The sequence below is a fragment of the Podarcis liolepis genome (assembly GCF_965112155.1).
Source record: "Podarcis liolepis genome assembly, chromosome: 1".
Classification (NCBI taxonomy): domain Eukaryota; kingdom Metazoa; phylum Chordata; class Lepidosauria; order Squamata; family Lacertidae; genus Podarcis; species Podarcis liolepis.
The window spans coordinates 47,224,510-47,244,731 of NC_139554.1; the positions used below are offsets into that span (position 1 = coordinate 47,224,510).

General features: G+C 44.8%; 1 protein-coding gene across 4 annotated transcripts in view; it reads left to right on the forward strand.

Moving 5' to 3' along the window:
* The window catches only part of SLC8A3 (solute carrier family 8 member A3), a 165,846-nt gene that overhangs the window by 83,346 nt on the left and 62,278 nt on the right, over window positions 1-20,222 (forward strand). The window contains exon 1 of one of the 4 annotated variants that reach the window (XM_083506698.1): window positions 19,247-19,264. The exons of the other annotated variants lie outside the window; for them this stretch is intronic. The gene's annotated coding sequence lies outside the window, so the exon portion shown is untranslated. Of the gene's footprint in view, window positions 1-19,246; window positions 19,265-20,222 lie in introns of those variants that run through there. 4 annotated transcript variants of the gene reach the window in all.

The window sequence follows — 20,222 nt, forward strand, 5'->3', positions numbered from 1 at the left end:
GGCTCCTCCAGGTTGGGCTGCCAGTGCCTCTGCCTGAAACCCTGGAGAGCCTCTGCTGTTCATTGTAGGCAATAAGGAGCTAGATAGAGCAGTGGTCTGATTTAGTATATGGCAACTTCCTATGTTCCTATGAGGCCCCCACATGTACTCATGTACTTTTTCCGTGTTTGACTATTGGTCCTTCTAGCAAATCATCGTCCACTTTGACTGGCAGCAGCTCTCCAGGGTCCCCTCAGGTCTTTCCCTGCTGCCTGTTTCTTTTAACTGGAGACTGTGTGGATTTCAAGCTGGAGCCTCCTGCATGCGGCACATGTGCTCTACCACAGGGCTATACAGAACAACAAACCCCTGTGTTGCAAACTTAACACAACAAACAACACAAGCAACACAATGACCAGTATACTAGATAGCACTGCAATTCTTACTGCATAATATACATAATTTAGTACAAGAAAAACAAAACGTGTACACTTGTAAATTCTCTAATATATTTGAAATCAAATGAACACACGCCTGTCAATCTTTGAAAGTCCGTAGAAGTACAATAAGTCTATAGTTGAAACAAAGTAATAGATGCTATCCTGTGGGCTAAGTGGTAAAACTTTTTAGGTGTTCATGGTGCCGCAGTAGTAAGTGAATAACAACGTAGGACAGTGATCCCGGATAATCTGACTGTTTCGCTGGAATCTTCTTCAGCACAACCCATAGATTAGAAAAATGCACAAGGAGCAGTGGTCATAAGGATATGTACCACATATGGATATGTACATGAAGCATCTGTAACCCGAGGTACCACTATATACATTTTCATCATCCTCATCATCTCAACTCCTGCGCTTGGGCACCAGGGCTCCACTTGCATGATAGCCCACTCTCTTTAGATAGGATGGGATTGCATCCATGGGTCTGTTTGTTAACAAGAACACACACATGGGATCATGCTGTACAAGCAGTGGCAGGAATGGGAGGCAGAGGTGAATGGAAGGCTCCCTCCAGCACCTCACTCCTTGTGCAGTGGAATTGGCCCTTACCTCTGACTAGAAAGCCGCAGCACAGAAATCTCTCTCCCCCTCTTCTTTTTCTTCTCAAAACTGCTTTCCAGTTTGGCTCAGTCTGGAGCATGTTTTGCTTAGCAAGGTTCTGTGGTAGTTCAGCACTGAGGTGAATTGGCAGGAGAGCAGAGGGGAACAGCAGGTGCTGATGGAGGTCACGGCGGAATTGCATTGGCAGAACCGAGCCCAGGAAGGTTGCCAGCATCCAGAGGAATACTTTGTGCGCCCACAGTGTGATCATTACAAGCAAAATCCATAAATCATCAAACTTCCTTCAGCTTTGTTGCATCAAAATTTGGGAAAGGGGTTTTCAAACACCCCGTTACGTTTATGCAATACTGCTAGATTAGCCAGCAGTTGAATCTGATGTAAAAAGTACTTAGCAAGAATTATACAGTGGTACCTCGGGTTACAGACACTTCAGGTTACAGACTCCGCTAACCCAGAAATAGAAGAACTTTGCTTCAGGATGAGAACAGTAATCGCGGTGCAGCGGCAGCGGGAGGCCCCATTAGCTAAAGTGGTACCTCAGGTTAAGAACAGTTTCAGGTTAAGAATGGACCTCCAGAACGAATTAAGTTCTTAACACGAGGTACCACTGTACATAGAATGCTTTAACAAACCATTTATCCTTACAGGGTGTGTGGGATAAATCTGGGTTTTATTTACACACACACACACACACACACACACACACACACACTTGTTTTTGTTGTACTGTCAGCTGCTTTGAGTATTTTGAGGGGAGAAATGGAGAGGGAAAGCTTGGGTGCATAGGAGATGGCAGCCTGGAGAGGACATTCTTAGTGGCAGCTCCCAAAATGTGGAACTCCCTCTCCACAGAGGTGCATCAAGCATCTTCATTATATTGTTTCCATCATTTGCTGAAGACCTACCTCTTCATGCTGGCCTTTGACAGTTAAGACTTGTCTGATTCTTTGATGAACATTATTTGGTTTGTTTTAAATAGTTTAACTTCAGTAGACTTTAATATTATATGGCCACATCGTTCTAACCTGCCCTGGGACCTTTTGGGAAAGGGCAAGTAAGAAGTTGCCTTGTACAGAGCCAGACTCATTGATCCATCTAGCTCTGTATTGTCTACACCAGGGGTCTGCAACCCGCGGCTCCGGAGCCGCATGTGGCTCTTTTACACCTTTGCCGCGGCTCTGGGGCTGATACTAGCAAGGGGAGGAGGCGCATTGTGCACCCCGATACTCCCCACTGTGGCGGGCGCTGTACTGGCTGTGACGTCGCATGGGGGCGGTGCATGCGTTAGTCATGCACCGTCCTGACGTCACCTTCCCGCCTGCCCGCTACATTGTAAGGGGCATGTACGCTGGTCACTGCATTGAAAGGGTGCATGTACGCTGGTCACTGTTTTGAAGGGGAGTGAAGAACACACACACACACACACACACACACACACACACACACACAAAAGGTAACTTGTTAATTTAACGTTTATTTCTATGAGGAGGAGTAATTCTGAGGGGTCAAACGAAGAAATAATAAGTGACAAAAAACTTATTTTTATAATGATGAGTTTTGCGGCTCCCAGTTTTTTTTCTTCGGAAATGGGTCCAAGTGGCTCTTTTCGTCTTAAAGGTTGCAGACCCCTGGGCTACACCGTCTACACTGTCTACACTGACCACACAGCTCTCTGGGGTTTCAGGCAGGGTTCTCTCATGGAGAGATGCCAGGGGTTGAGCTTGAGACCTTCTGGATGCAAGGCAGATGCTCTTCCACTGTTTGCCAATATGAAGAAGAAGGTCAGAAGCAACCCCTTTCCATTTTATCATATATGTCAGTAAAATTGTCAGTATATAAACCCAATTGAAACACAAGCTATTTTCACAAAACCTAACCAACCATTCTGTTTCCTCTTCTGTCTTTCATCATAAAATCCAGTGTGAAAGAACAGGGTGCTTGATTAGACATGCTTTGGTCTGATCCAACAGGGCTCTTTTTATCTACTGGCAGTCGCCTTGTCCTCTGTCCAGGCAGTTTGTTTGACTGTCCAATATCTCAGTCACCCTCAGGCTTCTCACAGTGTGTGGTATCCTGAGGCTCCTTTGTCAGGCTTCAAGCCACTTCTTCAATGTACAAATGCCAAGTGTCATTTGCCCACCATGTGAGGTATAGGAGAGGAGACTATTCTTCCAGCCGCTGAAACTGCAAGATGAGCACAAGTTTTGTTTTTTTGCTTTTGGAACATTCAGTGCATTCTTCTCAGTAAGTGGAGTTTTGCAAAACTCTTTTATATTGTACCTGCCTTTGTACTGCAAATCATTTCTCATGTTTTCCCCAGTCTCTCTTCATTCCAAAAGTATGGTCAATACACAGGGAGGTATGTGGTGTTAGGGAAGGGATAGTATCTCTAGAGGGCTCACATTATGCTTCTTCTGGGGTAGTTTTGGTCCCCACCCTGTACTCATCTCTCACCTGTGGCTCTTAGAAGCTGTCAGCATGCAGCAGTGAACACACCTCAGGAAACACCTTCGCCTGGCCATCTAAACCAGATGACAGTGGCTGATGGGTCTCAGACCTTCAGAGGGTTAGGGACTTCCCTTGCATGTGACGGCAGGCTCCAGTGGACCCAATACTGGATCTAATGGTCAAGAAGGCAGTTTCTGCACATGCTGGAGAGGGAAGTGAGGGGCAGAGGGGTCTTGTCAACCTGGGAAGGTAGCACATCTAAGAGAAGGAAAACTCTGATCCTAAACATCCACTGCCTTGTGGGATATCTTTGGGAGAAGAAAAGGCTAAGGAGTAAGTCCTACACAAATCCGGAGTGGAGTCCTTAAGACAGTTGGATGGTGTCATGTGTACTTCCTCCCGGCAACTCCTGCAGCCAAGCCGGTGCCAAATGTATTGCTCTGCTTTCCTTTGGACCACAGCAGCAAGGCCAAGGGTGTGTGTGTCTGTAATCTAGGCAGCTCAGCTCCTCCATACAGACTGTGCCCCGAGGAGGTCACTTCGGTGCTTTGAATGCAGCAGTTTGACTTCGCCCCCAGAGAAGCACTCCATTGTCTCTGGTGCCAGCAACAAAGGCTAATACACTTGTTTTATTCTGGCATTATTTCTCCCCCACTTTTTCTTATCCAACACATCTTTCAGTCCCCCCCCCCTTTTCTTTTTTGTTGTCATTACAAAAGCAGATGTCGCCAAAGAATAGTTGCCTCGTTCCAAACCTGGTACCAGGTGAATCTTCCCATTTATCTGTGGTGACCTGCTTTGAAGATTGTTCTATCTCCTGAAATTGCATCTTATCTTGAAGAAGGAGCCGTGGATTTCTAAACGGAATGTTTTGGTGCATTCATTTTTTTATCCCTTTCAATAGAATAACATGATTACACAGTTCTGTGGTTGGGATAAGGCAAGAGATCTACTTGGGAGAGCATAGCAGTGGCCACTGACCTTAAATTCTTGAGAAGATGAGAGAAATCCATGGAGGAAAAGGCTTCTTATTCATTTATTTATTTGCAGATTCCACAAGAAGCTGTACAATACAATAAAATGCAGGAAACTCAATAAACTAAAAACAGTAAAGCCATTTTTGAACTGAAAAGCAATAAAGTCATTCCATCAATGGCTACTAGCCATGATGGTTAAATATCACCTCCAGTACCTCAGGAATAGATGCTTCTGAATCCCTATTACTGGCGGAAAACTCTCAGAGAGTGCTGTTGCTCTCATGCCCACCTTGCAGAATGCTCAACTAGCAGGTGGGCTTTTGGTCTGATCCACGTCTCTTCTTGTGTTATTAATAGTGTGGGACAAGCCACCGCTTTTCGTTCTTCTGTGCTTTCCAGATGGCTTTGTGGAATAACAACAAAGGGGCTCTTGCAAACCCTTCTATGGCATTCCCTTCCCCACCATCTCTTTCTTCGTACTTCCCTTGAAGTTTCTTTGCTGACCTACCAAGAAAGGGAAAAGGTGTCACTGCAGTTCCATGGGTGTGAAGGCACAATGTTTACCTGGTGCTGTTCAGAGACAAAGTTATGATTCATAGGGAAAGAGCTGTCTTTGGGAATTAGATACTCTGGGCAGTGCCAGCCAAGGGCTACAAGAAGTCAAGCGAAAGCGTAGCATGACTCCAGGGGTCTTTCTCTCCCCCACCCCCTTTCTTAATAATATTCAATTTCTGGCTTTGCTGTTTGAAATCCCTACAGACATTTCAAAAACAAAAAACCAAGCCTTCTCCCACCCCTACCCCAACTCAGTTCTCAACCTCCTTTTCTTTCTTTTCCCAGGCGGTGGCTGATGCTGATCTCGTTTTTGCTTAGGCATGGATGAGTCATTCGCATGCGTACATCAAGTTATTGGGCGGCGGTGGGGGGGGGGGAGGAACACATGTAGAGCTGTAGAAAAAGAAAGGGCAAAGAAGGAAAGCGACTCTGTTAGCTAGCAGTGCTTGCTTCTCATGGAGACCTGTTCTTGTATGCAGAGTTGGTGCTGAGGGTCTGAATGGTCAGGAAAGCGCCAAGGGGCCGCAAACCAGCAGTGAACCCATTGATAATAGCTCCCTGGACCTGCTGCTCCTCTTTGCTATTGCAACCTCTTTGCTCACCTGCCTCTCACTCAGGCCGAGACAACAGTGGAGGTGGGCAAGATGAAAGATCTGTAGATGCTGATGCCTTGTTGCTCATTGGGCTCTCTGCCTGGTAGGCAGGCATGTGATTGCAGTGATGATGATGATGATGGGGAGGAGGAGGAGCCACAGCAGCTGGTGATAATGGTGGTGAGGAGGGAGCCTAGCTGAGGGGTGGGGGTGTGACCCATGGAAGGAGTCTTGTCCAAGGGCCCTCCAGAACTGGCTTAAATGTGTGGCTGTAACCACGATTCTCACTGCTGGAACCAGTATCTGATCGCACCATATTAGTCTGATGGCAAGGGTAACTGAGAGAGACTCAGGTAGTGTTCCTTGACCCTAGTCTAAGGGCAGTTCTGGTAAGTCCCCTCATCCCAAGGGTTTCCACTTCTGCAATAGGATCCCCCCCCCGCAGTGCACCCCACAGCCTCCCCAAATCTGCTCAAGAGTGTTGGGTGAACCCCTAGAACAGATTTAGCAAGCTGCTTTGGGAGGAGAGGTTGAGAATGTTCCATTGCAAGTGGAGAGTTCATTGCACCGACAGAACATTTTCCTCAGTACTCCATTGGACTTCACTCCAACAATGTATATGCATGCAGCAGACAGGACTTCATGTGCACACCTTTGGTCAAATAATTGACAGTAGCTCCATTTATTTGTGTATGAAACCCAGTTCCTCTCTTGAACAGCTCATTAATGCAGAACCACAGCAGTTGGGTGAGATGAGACCACTCTCCCTTATTGTACTAGCTGCACTGGCTTCCAGTCTGTTTCTGGGTACCAATTCAAGACACTGGCTATCAGCCCTAAAGCCCTAGACAGGTTGGAACCAAGCTACCTGAAGGACCATCTTCTCATAAGCAGATCTGCCTGTCCTTTAAGATTAGCTCTATGTGCCGCTCTTGTGTATGAGGTTGCCTTCTGAGGCAGGGTTGGTGGCAATGCAGGAGAGGGCTTTCTCTGTGGTAGCACCCTCCTTCTTGCTGTGGTCTCAGACTTTGAGCTTTTGACTTGCATAATGCACACTTGCTAAGTATTTGGGTTGAGGGTACTGCTTAAGTACCACCCTACTTCTCCATGAACTGTGAGGGTATATTAGCAATGACCCTCATTTTGGAGGGGCTGGAACCAACTTGTAACCCAGGTCCCCTTCCATACATATGCCCAGTGCTTTTTTTTCTGGGGGGACGCATACCCCTAAACATTTTGTGAGTCTAGGTTTGGCCTCATTGAGGGGCAGTATTTCAATATGAGTAGGAAAATGAGAGTACCCCTAAACATTTTTTTAAGAAAAAAAGCACTGCATATGCCACACATGTTTGTCATTTTGAAATTATGTTAATGTAGGGCAGGGGGTGCATAGAGTAAATGCTGACTTAGGCCAGGCAGATGGACAATAGAGTGTAGATGCAGAGTAATTTCAAGGGCCTACTTCAGATTGCGGGGGGGGGGGGTGTCTTCAGCAGGAATTTTCCCTGCATGTAGAAAAGTAGGAAGTCGGGGGAAGACTAGGTTTGAACCTTTCTCCCTGACAGGTTACTTTTCTGTGTGCAGGGAGATTTTTAGCTGGCAGAGCATTCCACCATGCAGTGCCCTGCCTGTAGTCTGAACTGATATTTTCCCAGAAGGCAGAAATACATGAATTCTCCTCATGTTGAGACAACGTGCACTTCATTTGCTGGGCTGCTTCTTCCACTGCTCTAAATATGAAACATTTAGGGAGGAGCACTTTGTTAACTTCCTTCCAAAATATGTCTATCTTCTACCACTGCGTACTTTTTAAGGAAATTTTGTTAAGATGTGCATTGCTAACCAAAACAACACTCATTTCATAAGGCGGAGTGCAAATGATGGTTTTGGCTCCCTTCCTTCTTTGCTCAAAGGATACTTCATATTGAGGTGCTCCTCTTGAAATTCTGCCCTTCAAGCCGTGAGAGAGGTGACCTTTCTAAATCATGCAGCATTCATCGTTTCTGTTCCCTGACAGTGTTGCATTTATTCGATGTTGTGCCTGTTTGAAGATATTTCCGGAATCTTGAATCCAGCTACGAGACTGACCTGCAGGACTGCGGATATCCCCCGTCTCAAACTAAGAATGAACACTGAGCGAGAGGGTGGATATTTTTAACTCTGAGACATGTGGCTCGCTTGAGAAAACTGTGTTTTGCCTCAATGAGGGAACGTGTGAGGATTCACTGAAGGGGAAGGCACACGTGTGGATATGTTTTTCAGATCTTAGCTGATGAGACCTGGGATGTAGAACAAGCTGGCTGCACGTGTCCAAACCCCAGGGGGGAATCGACTTTGTAACAGAACTCCAGTGATCCTCACATGTTTAGGGCGAGCTTTGAACTGCGGAGGGGATGCAATGTGTTGGAAGAGTACAGTCAAACTGTCAGTGGAGAGGCTGGTGCATCGAAAGGTAAATGGCCTCTCCCACGGGGGAGACAAACAAAGCCGTGTGCTTCTGGGTTATGCCACAAACAACTTCATGTTTCATTTTTCACTGCTTCTTCAACGTATGTGCTTGTGAACATTAATGGGGATGTGCTTGTCAACAGTAATGAGGAAGGTGGGAGTAAGAGAGGAGATTAAATGCAAGCCCTAACCACAGTCATGGATAAATGGTGAGGGGTAGGTGACAACGGGTACCCCAGGAAGCAGGGTTTGTACGGGCTTTTGTAGGAGATTCCTTTTTTTCCCCCAAGATGGAAGGAGTGATGCACTAAGCCACCGGCAGCTGATATTGCAACGGTTCGCCATGCAGTTAAATCAGGGGTTGGGGTGGGGAGCCACTTCTCACACACAGAACTCCCCATTTTTAATCTTGAAAGGGAGGTGTGCACTCTTTCCCTGCAAGAAGGTGGAGGCAGGTGAAAGACTTCGTGTAAGAGGCAGGGAAGGGAAGATCTCCCAGGCTGGGAAAAGAAAGGGAAGCTCCCAAGTGAGAGCTGGGAAGGTCCACCTCTTTTGGTGTGAGATAAGGGTTAAGATCCACCTGTGAGATAGGAGATTATTTGCAGCTCAGATACTCTAGGATGTTATAAAAGGAAAAGGAAGGGCAGCTGTTTTTTGCCTTTAGCTCTGGTGCTACTACAGTGGTACCTCAGGTTACAAATGCTTCAGGTTACATACACTTCAGGTTACAGACTCCGCTAGCCCAGAAATAGTGCTTCAGGTTAAGAACTTTGCTTCAGGATAAGAACAGAAATCGTACTCCAGTGGCGTGGCGGCAGCAGGAGGCCCCATTAGCTAAAGTGGTGCTTCAGGTTAAGAACAGTTTCAGGTTAATAACAGACCTCCAGAACGAATTAAGTACTTAATCCGAGGTACCACTGTACTTCCTATGATCTTTTGACATGCAGGTTGTTGGGCATCAAAAACCACCGACAGACTGGTCTCAAATCTTCAGCCAAACCCATTGCAAAACAGAAAATACTTACAGTTAATAAGATTTCCTTCTGTTCCTTGACTCCGGAAAGTCCTTGACCATTGCCCCATGCCAGGCTAAAAACCATACCTGAGAGTACTTGGAGGGAGGAAATTGGCTTGATTTTACTTGCTTCACAGTTTTATATTTCAGTGCTTAGTATGAACCTGTCTGTATCAGAGATAGTGAATTTCTGGAACCTTTACATTTGCTGGAATTTATCTCGTTTCACTTGCTAACTTTCTGGGGTTTGGGGGGGGGTTGTAGCAAATTAACAACTTGTTAAACGACAAATTTTCTGGATAGTAAGGATGAAAGCCTGGTGGAAAACCCATCTGATGAACTGGTAAAGAATGCGAATCAAGGTAAATGTTTCACATTTTCCTTCACAGAATGGAACGGAACCTAAGTTTCAGAGGAAACGTACTTCTGAATCACAAATAGCAGTGCTGATCCGCTGATGTTGCCCTTTCTCTTGGTTTTAGAATACGGTATGTTTGAAGTAAAATATGGACTGAAGAGAGAGAGTGGCAGGATCCATAAATTTCTTCTGTTCTACTGAGAATAACTCCAAAGGAAGTTCACATACTTCCTTACCATTTTGCTCCTTCAGCTAAGCTCAGCCACCATGTTAATCTCTCGGGGAGCCGGGGGGGGGGGGAGAGAAAAGGATGCTTATCATTCAGTTCCACACTTCTACCCAGAAGTAAGCCCCATTGAGTTCAGTAGTGCTTACTCTCAGGTAAGTGTGCATAGGATTGCAGTCTTAACAGCCTATTTCCCATATACGATACTGTACAATATAGTTTATTCTTCTACTCTTTCACTTTCCTAATCCTTGTGGCGGTATTTTAGATTTTTCATAAATCACTCCCTGAGATATCTGCATGTTGAAGCAGTTCATGCAAAATATTATTTCCTGCAGGGAGGCTTAGCACACATTGTACATAACATTCTTGAGGGAGAAGAGGGGAAATAAATATAGCTTCATTTCTTCCAGCAGAATGTAGTTTCACTCTGAATCTCATCCTAGTCTTTTGTGTCATTTTCTTTGACTATGTATATATGCCTACCTATCTCTGTTCTCAGAATGTGGTATGTGCTTTTCATTTTACATTCTTGAAGTAATCATACTTCGCCTCTTATGGAACCAACCAAAGATTCTCTGGATTTTATGCTTATATATTATGTGTACACAGCAACACACTGGAAGAGCCAAGGTTTCTATTTGGCTCCCTAAAGAATTATTACCGTATTTTTCGCTCTATAACACGCACCCGACCATAACACGCACATAGTTTTTAGAGGAGGAAAACAAGAAAAAAAATATTCCAAACGAAACTGTGGATGTATGATTTTTGTGGTTCATGCAGTGGCCACAGACATGTGATCTGACGGTGAGTTTGGGGTAGCTCAATACAAAAATCCTGAGGATCCATGCTTTGTAACTACGTTTTTGCACCACTGCGGCCCCAGGCAACAGTGGGTGCGTGATTTTTTTGGTGCAAGCTGTAGCCATGGACATGCTATGTGATCTGATGGTGAATTTGGGGTGACCCAGTGCAAAAATCCTGAGGATCCATGTGGATCCGTGCTTTGTAACAGGCTCTCTGTCCCTCTCTTCTCCCCAGTCAGCGGCTCTTCTCCCGCTTTGCTGTTTCAAAGCGAGCCACGGAGGAGGGAAGGAAGGGGAACCATGGATCCTCTGCTCACGACTGCAGCAGATCCCCCCACCATCCGTAGGCATTCCCTCCATAACACGCACAGAAGAAGAGATATCCAAACTCCTTGGAAGTCATGTCTCCTTACCTGAAGAGGATGGCTTAATAATAATAATAATAATAATAATAATAATAATAATAATAATAATAACAACAACAACAACAACAACAACAACAACAATAATAACATTTATATATTACCCTTCATCCAAAGATCACAGAGCAGTTTACAACAGAAAAACAAAACAAAATAAAAGCATAAAATACATAACATAATAGCAAAAAAGAAAAAAGAACACATAGCCCATCACATTTTAAAGGCCGTAGATTGTTTAATCAGCCAGCCAGGTTTCCCATGCAAATATGTTTCTTGCAGGGCTAACCTTCCTCTTAAAGCACCCAACATGTTTGCTGGTAAAATTACACAATTCAAATAATAAACTTGCATGATTTCTTGAATTTAGAGACAATGTCCTTGTTGCAGAAATGTGGGTTTTCCAGTTATAGCATTGTATAATTTAACCATGGTGCTTTTCAGCAGGCATTTTTTTTTTTTTTTGACCTCGTACCTTCCACTCCCAAATTCACTTTTCTTTTCAGTGCACCATCAGGGCATATGCAAAATTTCTAATTCACAGATGCAGAAAATGTGCAGGTTCCCAGTTAGTGTGATTTCTAAGAAAGTGTGTATTTTGGCCAATGTGGAGGTGTCATGATTCCTCTTAACTCTCCCACCACATTTCCTACAACCTACAAAGCTGGAGAAAGAAAGCAGCGTGGTTATAGCAAACTGTCAGGAAATCATGGCGGAGTAAAGTCACAGCATGAATAAAAATGCAAATGAAATTCATTTAATAACTAATTCATATGCACATTTGGGTGCTTCTGCTGCCAGCAGTGTTTCTCATGATCCCTAAAAGTAGGTGTGGCAAAATCATTGATCCTCGGTTAATGATCTTCACTTTCTCATCTATCTGCTCAGGCAAACCTCCATTGCCAGTGACCTTTCAAAAATCCCTTTAGCTGCCCGGTGTTAACTTAATATTATGTCACAGTTTAATGGAATCTATAGCACATAGCGGGACAAGTGTGTAACGAATTAACATAGCAGCAGTTTCCATGAGGAGTCACAAGATCAGATTAAGCTTTGTGCTGCTGAAAGATGCTCTTTCCTGTCCACAGCTGATGCGCTTACAGGTCTGGATAAAATATTGCTACTGAACCCTACAGAGCTCTTCGTTTCTGGATTTAGGGCACAATCCATGGGATATTGTACAGCTATAGTTCCTGGTGGATTGCATCTGTAGGTAAATTTGCAATGTACAGTGCTTCACTTTATTCTGATCTAGCTCTCCTGACAGAATAGCATACAATGGTACCTCGGGTTACAGATGCTTCAGGTTACAGACACTTCAGGCAGGTTACAGACTCTACTAACCCAGAAATAGTACCTCGGATTAAGAATTTTGATTCAGGATGAGAACAGAAATTGCGCGGCGGCAGCGGGAGGCCTCTGTGGTACCTCAGGTTAAGAACAGTTTCAGGACCTCCAGAACAAATTAAGTTCTTAACCTGAGGTACCAGGTTCGCTTTTGACCCTCCGTTCTTGTGAACTGGATAGTCTCTTCTTCCATGGTAGCTTCTATATTAAGGGAGTGCAAAGTTGTCCTTTCCTCCTAAGATCTTCAGGGACCTGGAAAAAGACCTTTTCAGAGGTTGTGCTGCACCTAAGCAACACCCTAAGCAGCTTAAAACATTTTTATTAATTTGGGCTTTAGTATGGAGAAGAGTACCCGATCCCCTGCCCCAGGTTTGTGATTTATTGCATTGCATCTAAAGCACCTTAGTAGTCATGGCTTCACCCAAAGGATTCTGGGAATTGCAGTTTGTCACAGAGCTACAGCTCCTACTTCCCTTAGCAGAGTGTGTTAAATGTATGATGTGATAGCGACCATTGCCGAGATATATATGTGTGTGGTGGCTGTATCCTCCTCTGTCTGCTTGGTTTTTTCTCTGTGTTCTGCAATGACATGAGGGGCACATATGAATATGGATCGTCATAAATCCCCCCCCCCCATTTCTTCTTTCTCTTTGTAACTGCTGTACTTGCAGCTTCTCCAAACTTGCAGCCTCGTAAAAGCCATAAATTTAGATCTTCCACATGAGTATTGGGAGCATTTCCATGATTCCAAGGATGTCAGCGCTGCTGACTCACTAGAAGTACCGGAGGCCAATATGCTGTGATACTCAGTGCTGGTGGGGAGGAGGGAATGAACATTGCAAAGATTGGTTGATAGATAAGGTCACCCAGTGCCTCAAGTAACCAAATAAAACTATCTGGGATGTTTCCCTCGTGTCATTGCTCCACACAGGGGAAAAACAAACAGCAGCACTCCACACATGATGTGTGGCTTAAAACAGCTTTAACTTCATTCACATACCGTACCATTTCAAAAGGCTTCTTTCAAAATAGTTGCTGGAGTATTTCTGGTTAGATTTCTCTCTCTTATCAACATGGTGTGTGTGTGTGTGTGTGTGTGTGTGTGTGTGTGTAAATGTTATTGCTGTATCTGCCCTCCCACCAATGGTCAACCTCTCAAGTTAAAAAAGAACAACTAATATGGTTAAAGCAGAAACTCATGAGTTTATATTTATATTCTCTCTCTCTCTCTCTCTCTCTCTCTCTCTCTCTCTCTCTCTCTCTCTCTCTCTCTCTTTCTGCTGTGTCTGCACTTCCTGTCAGGAGGAAAACTGCCAAAATATCTCCTGACAAAAAACATTCATGTCAAATGTTAATAACTAAGAACAAACAAGAAATTCTAAAAAAAATAAAAATAATTAAATTGTTCAGTTCCATTTATCCATGCCATCTGAAATGCCACAGAGACCAATCCTATTATTATGTGTTGGCTGCTGTGATGCAGCTACGTCTTACTCACGTTACTTCAGCAAGTGGGTAGTGCTATCTGGAGGGGAATCTTTTGTTTAAATCTCTTTCCCAATAAATAAATATTTTCTCCACATAGAGAACTAGCATGGCATCCTAAAATAAGTTCCCCAGGCACGCTAGCTTTCTCTGTGCAGGAATAATATATGTGTATGTGTTTGTACACATACACAAACACACTATATATATACAAACAAACATGTAGTTTCCCTCCTGCAATAAGGAGACTGTCACTATTTTTTCCCTTTGGGATTCATTGAATCATAAAATCACAGAAGCATAGAGTTGTAAGGTGCTCCCAACCCCCTGCAATGTAGGAATCTCAACTAAAGCATTCATTCGCATACTGGCAAATTCACATTTCATAATTAAATTTGATTTGGAGCTCTTACACAACAAACTCACGACCCCCAAAATTTGAGCTTTCGTAATAGGGAAAGTAATGAGAAAATGCACGAATAGTATGGGATAACATTTGCTTGACACAACGTCATCTAACCTCCCCATAAACAAATCAGACTGGGTGCTCAGTGAATAGATGGTGATGTCTAAGCTCCCCACAAACAAACAGCAAAAGTGCCCAGTAAAGAGGTAATCTAGAAGCACTAAATGCACCACATGATTCTGTTGATCATTTACAGTTGACTCACATCTTACACATGGGTTACGTTGCAGGGACAGCATGTAAAGCCAAAATCACAGATAGTCAAAGCAACCCATTAAAATCCGGAAAATTGCCTGTAAAAAGCACAGCTCAGCACTTACCAGCGACTTCTCTTAAGCATTTGGGCTTGCTTACTGGGCTCTGGGAAGCTCTCACGAGATCTCGCGGGGCTGTCCAAGATCTTGCAAGAGCCCCCAAAGCCTGGTAAGCAAGTCCGAGAGCTTAAAGTTTTTTATGCACCAGTAAAACCCAGCACAGAAAGAGCTTTTAAACTCTCCACCTCCCATGTGTTTAATTTGTGTTTCAATTGGCCAGCTTTCAACTTTGTAAAGTTGAAATCACACATGTGAAACACGCATAAGTTGTGAGTCAACTACAGTGGTACCTCGGGTTAAGAACTTAATTCGTTCTGGAGGTCTGTTCTTAACCTGAAACTGTTCTTAACCTTAGGTACCACTTTAGCTAATGGGGCCTCACGCTGCCGACCCGCTGCCGCGCGATTTCTGTTCTCATCCTGAAGCAAAGTTCTTAACCCGAGGTACTATTTCTAGGTTAGCAGAGTCTGTAGCCTGAAGTGCCCGTAACCTGAAGCGTCTGTAACCCAAAGTACCACTGTATATTTATTAATCGCATTTACATGCCACCATACAACCAAGTTCTCTACTTATGTATCTCTGCTCCTTGTATTTGTAGAAAGTGCAATTATAGTTTGTTTTCTATTGGAGAGTAGTACAGCCACCAAGAATGAGAATGAAGGCCTTTTTTTATATAAGTACAGTTCATCAAGCGTACAAAGGTATCCGAAAACCCTCCCATTCTTGGTCCTGGCTAGGATGAGCAGAAGGTGTTTTGGTGTGAATCCTGGCAGATGCTTCAGCGTTGTGACAGAAGCAGCTTTGTGGACCACGTGGAAATACTCGGAGGGGCATCCGTGTTCTGCATACCCCTCTTTTAAGACATACTTCCTGAAATATGGAGCTTTAAATCACACGTTCTTTGTGTCCTTTAAATCACTCAATTATTTAGAGCCCTTTTATCACTTCAGCATTGGCCATTCTAGCTCAAAATCTCTGGAGAGCAGAGTTTGGGGCAACCCAGCCAGATGGGAAGGGTATAAATAAGAATAAGAATAATATGATGGTGATACTTCCTTTCCCCCCTGCTCTGAACCTTCCATTTGGCTTGATGGAGTGACCCAAGGTTATAGAGAGAGAAATCTCCCTCTCTGCTTTCTCCACACTGTATACATAAGTTCAGATTCCTCTATCATGCCTCTCCCCTTGCCCTTTACTCAACCTTTCACTAAACTAAATCGTCACCCCACCAGACCTGGAAGGGATCATGACCTAGGGACCTGAAGAAACTGGGATTTAGCCCATACAGCACCTGACGGACAAAATTCAGTTCCTCCCAAGACATAGTGTCTGTGTATCTAGCCATGCCTGCTAGCAGACTATCAGTCTGGCACTTTTGGCATGGTCCTCGCTAGGATGTCCTCCTGGGGCTCAGATGACAGCATAGCTGCTGCAAGCCAGAACTGAATGGCATTATTGGAGGGCCGCTGGATAGCCTTGCTTGATGGATTGACAGAGAGCTGCCTACTAGGATCAGGGCAGGAGAGCAGAGTGTGAGGTAGGTCAGAACAGGGTTGACAAAACTATGCTGGAAACCTTATATCTGCTGGCTCTGTATTTCCCTATATCATTTAGGATTGTATTTCAGTGTTCACTCCCTACCAGACCCAGAAGCACATGGCAACAGTATTTAGCTCTTTTTCCCCCCATCCCATTTTTATGAATTGTCATAAATGGGGAATGCTGATGAGGTATACAGTGAGTGCCCTATGTTTGCCCTGACACAGTTGCTCAAAATTGTAATAGAAACTAGGGGGATTTGGTGCCAAGGAACATCTCCATTTTCCTTCAGTATACAACCACTTGGCTTACTGTCCTTTTTCCTACCTCCACAGTCCTTCTGAATAAACTGCACAAGCTCCCCATCTCAACAGTGGTGGAGAGGGCAGGTGGGTGTTGAAAGTTTCTCTGCCAATGAGCAACTCTGCAAAAGTATGGAATCTAAAGTAAAGGTAAAGGGACCCCTGACCATTAGGTCCAGTCGTGACCGACTCTGGGGTTGTGGCACTCATCTCGCTTTATTGGCCGAGGGAGCCGGCGTACAGCTTCTGGGTCATGTGGCCAGCATGACTAAGCCGCTTCTGGCGAACCAGAGCAGCGCACGGAAATGCCGTTTACCATCCCACTGGAGCGGTACCTATTTATCTACTTGCACTTTGACGTGCTTTCGAACTGCTAGGATGGCAGGAGCAGGGACCGAGCAACGGGAGCTCACCCCTGGCGGGGATTCAAACTGCCAACCTTCTGATCGGCAAGTCCTAGGCTCTGTGGTGTAACCCACAGCGCCACCCGTGTCCCGAATCTAAAGTAGATAAGAGTTATTCTTTCCCCAACCTGCAAGTAACTGAGAGCTCACCCACACTTCTGTTTGTGCTGCGATTTCCAGGCAGAGGTCCAAGGGCGTCTTCTTTCATCTGCCACTTTGCCCAGGAAAACCTGCAGTTTACTGCTGAATTCTGGAGCAAACGTCTGTCCTGTTTTCTACGGATCGGTGATTCAGCAGTAAATTGTGGGTTTTCCTGGGGAAAGTGATGGGACAACAACAAAAAACCCTCTCCGACACATGTTTGGCTGATCCAGTTTTCATCCACCTTCATGAAGAGTGGAGCTGTGAAAAATTGAAGAATAGCCTAGGCACCATCTTTCTCTGAAAGATTCCGCCTCCCTACAGATAGCTGCATCTGATACAGTTAGAGCATGCAGTATTTTTGTCTTACCTTCCATCCTTGGATCTGCAGTGCAGTTTTCTGCCTTCAACTTTTATGAGATCCCAGGATGCCTCTTTTTACTGCCACTTCACACACCCCCAGCCAGTGGAGGTGGGTACTCCCCTTGCGTGTGCACAGACTTTATTTCTGCAGCTCACCCCACCAACAAAATACGAGGGGAAAGCCTACAGGTCTATTTGCTGTGTACCCAGATTGCATGATCGGCTAATAAGGGAAGGGGGCACCCTTGCTTTTTTTTAAACCACATGGAATGTGAACAGCCCTTGATAATGTGTTTTACAGTTCTGGAAGAAAATGGTTTGGACTGTAATGCTAAGGCAGGTTATGAGAAGCTGAATGCCAGGGCTGACTTACCTGTGACCCTCCAGATATTGTTTGACTTCAACTCTCATCGTCCCTGAGCATTGACCATGCTGGCTGGCACTGATGGAACTTGAGAGTTCAAGCAGTAGATATGGGGAGCCACGTGGTAGCCAGACCCGTTGTAGGCCAATATACAGTGATCTGCACCACACCACATGCTTCTTGTGGATGACCCGCATATCCATGTGTGACCAAGCCATGGTATGAGAGGCCATGACCATGGATGGAGTGATTCCCACACCAGGCCTGCACAGCACCAGAAGGAGACTCGGTACTGGAATGTCCCATGATAACACCGTTTCTGGTTTTAGAGGTACATGGCGATCGTGCGAATGTAAGCAGCCTGCCGCTGCAGAGGGATCAGAGGCCATTGAGGCAGCCTGAGCTTCTTTGCAACTGACAGCGTCCCCAGGGGAGAGACACACAGCAAGGAAGGCATAGCAATAACGTGCAAGGGGCACAGCAAGTGGGAGAGTCCAGGGACATGAAGTATTTTGAAATGCTTAGTGAGAGAAGGAGCTGTCAGAACTATTTCTTCTCCAAAGTAGAGAGAGCACTTTTTGTCCAGCAAACCCCTCCTGGAAAAGCCTGAGACAGCTGTATTCAAGTTGAACAGATCTCCCTGTCTAGACAGATGCACGGAAAGGAACTTGCACCAGCAGCAGACCAATACATGGGGGCCCCATGTCTTCTTTGACTTGCAACTCATTTCCCTTGTCCCATCTCTGTGCTGTACCTGAATCTTCTAGCATGTGGTTTGGACCCACAGGATGCCCCAAATACTTGATTATATTGCTGAATATGGAAAAGTGTGTTCTTCTCAAGCACTGAATTTTTGGTGTGTCTCTCCCAAAAGTATCGCCTAGCCATGGGACAAAATCTACAGGGTTTTTTAAAGCTATATATAGCAGTGACATGTGGAAGACATGGACACCTTTCTCTGAGTTTTATACACATGTCTTCCAAGAGCGACAGGGAACCTATGGCCCTCTGCGTATTATTGGACTCATCAGCCCCCAGCCAGCATAGCCAGGGGCGAGGGATGCCAAGACCTATAGCCCATAGCTGGAAAGCCACAGACCCCCTATTCCTATCTTATAGTATATGAAAATGCTGGAACTTTACAATCCATGCACAACTGCATGCTCATCACTTGATGGCTGCAACACTAAATGATGGGGAAAGGGAAAGAGCCGTTGGAGATCAAAGCTCTTTAATAGATACGTTTTTATCACTCCAGCAGTGTTCAGTATTCAGGTACAACTCACCATATATTAAGGTGATGGAGGATCAAGTGGCATATACGCATGTGTGAATCAGCCTAGCTCAATTATCTGGACGCTAGACACATGTAGAGCAAGAATCTGGAAATAATCATGTATCATTTTTCCAATATAGAGGCAGCGTTCATTACTGTTCCAGCATTACGCTTCCGTGTAACCTGAGTCGTGGGTGAAATTCCCAAGAGTCTTTTTTAGAAGTACTAAAGATAACTGTTCTTCACCTCTTAGAATAGATAAGAAGAAATCAAGTCTCTGGATCTGTTACAAAAAAGTATAAAGGATTAATTCCCGCTGTTTAAAGGCAGCCTATTAAGCATCAGAAAGAAGTTTTATGCGTGGCCAACCAAGTAAGCCAATGTTCAGTTGCCATTTATTTTATTGTTCAAAGTGTTCTTGAAGATAGGTGAAGATCTCCCCCTCCCTCTGTGTGTGTGAGAGAGAGAGGGGGGGAGGGAGTGGGGGTGGAAGGGAGATCTCAAGGTGACCATGTGAAGCTGAGCAGATACCATAAAAGTGAAATCTCTCTCCTTATAGCAAGAAGTGCTTGTGAGCCCCTATCTTACATCCTGCTGGTCCCCCCCCCACAACACCCTGTTACATCTTCTCTAGGCAGGTTCCCCCTGTTCCTGATTATGTGCTGCTGTGTTCCTGAAGTGGTGGTAGGGAAATGTTCAATATATTATTCCTGTAGTTAGGGGGATATCATGATGAGTTAAGTGAGTTTAAAACCACAAACTGTGCGCAGTTTTATCAGGGTTGCTTTCTGCTCTAGCAGTGCAGCAGTTGCAAAGCATGGGGTGGAATGTGAGGGAGAAACCCGCCTTCCTTGCTTTGTGTGCCATATTTCTCTCTGGTCTCTCATTCCCCATATATTTTTGTCTGCAAAGCTTAGAGGTTTCTTGTGCATAATTAGAGTTGCTTTTACTTTGGAATAAACTCCACTGGACACAGTGTGAGCTACTTCTCTCTCTCTCTCTCTCTCTCTCTCTCTCTGTGTGTGTGTGTGTGTGTGTGTGTGTGTAAATGTGTGTGTGTGAATAGGACAGGGTTGGGAAGAAAGGTGCTTAGAGTAATATACATTACCATGCAAAGCGGGGGGGGGGGGGGAGGAGTAGTTCTGAGACTATTAAATCCAGACTCTGAAATTATCTAACTACACCACTGCTTCAGAGATAATGCTTGTGAGCTTTCTGCCTTGACTTACTCAGAAATATACTGAGTTCTCTGCTGGATTTAGCCACAGGTCCATTCAGAGTGGGAACAGCAGGGTGGCTAGACTATATGTGATGATAATTTTGAATGCTT